We start from the raw sequence: 2,391 nt of genomic DNA, 5'->3' as shown, positions 1-2,391 counted from the left end.
GGGGGGTTCGAACGAACCCCCCCCCCCCAGCCCCCAAACCAAAATTTTTTTTTTGAAAATTTGCAAGAATTTCACCTCAGGTCGCTCCATTTTAGTGTAATAATTGCAAAATCTCCATCGTGCGGGAGGGTGAACAGCGAACACCCCCCTCCCACACCCTCCCCCCGCTCGGTCCGACGGTCGCTTGGCTCCCTCGCCTGGTCACTTCGCGCCCGAGCAGTGGCGTGTACAGGGGGGTCCAGGGAGTCCGGACCTCCCCTTGCTCGCGCAGAAAACGCATCTGAGGGGGTATAATTTAAAAAAATTTAAGACAGAGACCCCCCCTTCGCGTGCTCGCAACTTTGGGTTACGGTTAGACCCCCCTGGTACAAATCCTGTACACGCCCCTGCCGAGCAAATTGCCAACATTGAAAAACGAACATAATAATAAGCCCAATATAAAGCTGGCTACGGGCCTGCATACATATAATCAAGAGTGGATAATAGAGATCTCTATTATCCACTCTTGATATAATTATAGATATATATAGAATATTTAAAATGAAGAGGGTTAGGGTTAGGGTTTTACATGCAAGGTCTGCTTCCTATTTCATAAGTGAAGTCTACTGATGGAATATTATTATGGAAATCTATGCTGGGATAACCCCTTTTTTTATTTTAAATTCATAATTTTGGCAAAATATTCTTCTTCTTAGGAGATATTGCGCATGCGCGAGCATCGTTTCAGAAGTGCAGTACGGCCTAAATCAAAATACGTAATATAGCTTGCTGCGGGAGAGAGGGATGGGAGACCAACGGAAGGTGGCAGGGAAGACAGCCGAGGGGCGGTGGAAGAAGAAGGAGGCTGAGCGTGCGACAAGGGAGACAAGGGGAAGGGCGGGCGGGAATGAAGTAGCCTACTGGCTAGGGCGCTCTCCTAATTATAAACACAGGTCTACTGATAAGAATTTATTACAAAAGCCTATGCTGAGATACTCCCTTACCATATTAAATGCATTTGCAGCACAAAATATAACTCTTCCGGTGAGATATTGCACATGCGCCCAAACAGTAACGTAGCCAGCTTATGTACTGACTGGTATATGCAGCCGAGACCTTACATGCAAGGTGTGCTTCCGATTTCATAAGTGAAATCTACTGATGGAATATTATCATGGAAATCTATGCTGGGATAACCCGTCATCATTTTAAATTCATAATTTTGGCAAAATATTCTTCTTCTTGGGAGATATTGCGCATGCGCGAGCACTGTTTTAGAGGTGCAGTACTGCCTAAACCAAAGTACGTAACATAGCTTGCTGCGGGAGAGAGGGGTGGGAGACCAACGAAAGATGGCAGTGAAGACAGCCGAGGGGCGGTGGAAGAAGAAGGAGGCTGAGCCTGGGACAAGGGAGACAAGGGGAAGGGCGGGCGGGAATGAAGTAGTAGTTTTGCACCCTACTTGCTAGGGCGCTGTCCTAATTATAAGCACAGGTCTACTGATAAGAATTTATTATAGAAGCCTATGCTGAGATACCCCCTTACCATATTAAATGCATTTGCAGCACAAAATATAACTTCTCCGGTGAGATATTGCGCATGCGCCCAAACAGTAACGTAGCCAGCTTATGTACTGACTGGTATATGCAGCCGGGACCTTACATGCAAGGTATGCTTCCTGTTTCATAAGTGAAGTCTACTGATGAAATATTATTATGGAAATCTATGCTGGGATAACCCCTCTTTATTTTAAATTCATAGTTTTGGCAAAATATTCTTCTTCTTAGGAGATATTGCGCATGCGCGAGCATCGTTTCAGAGGTGCAGTACGGCCTAAATCAAAGTACGTAATACAGCTTGCTGCGGGGGAGAGGGATTGGAGACCAACGGAAGGTGGCAGGGAAGACAGCCGAGGGGCGGTGGAAGAAGAAGGAGGCTGAGCCTGGGACAAAGGAGACAAGGGGAAAGGCGGGCGGGGATGAAGTAGTAGTTTTGCACCCTACTGGCTAGGGCGCTCTCCTAATTATAAACACAGGTCTACTGATTAGAATTTATTACAGAAGCCTATGCTGAGATACCCCCTTACCATATTAAATGCATTTGCAGCACAAAATATAACTCTTCCGGTGAGATATTGCGCATGCGCCCAAACAGTAACGTAGCCAGCTTATGTACTGACTGGAGTGTGCAGCCGGGACCTTACATGCAAAGTCTGCTTCCTATTTCATAAGTGAAGTCTACTGATGGAATATTATCATGGAAATCTATGCTGGGATAACCCCTCTTCATTTTAAATTCATAATTTTGGCAAAATATTCTTCTTCTTAGGAGATATTGCGCATGCGCGAGCATCGTTTCAGAGGTGCAGTACCATAGAAATCGCAACACTAACCGTTAGTTAGTGTTGCGATT

This window comes from Priapulus caudatus, unplaced genomic scaffold (genome assembly GCF_000485595.1).
Source record: "Priapulus caudatus unplaced genomic scaffold, Priapulus_caudatus-5.0.1 Scaffold666, whole genome shotgun sequence".
In the NCBI taxonomy this organism is placed as follows: Eukaryota; Metazoa; Priapulida; class Priapulimorpha; order Priapulimorphida; family Priapulidae; genus Priapulus; species Priapulus caudatus.
This window is presented reverse-complemented; position numbering follows the sequence as displayed.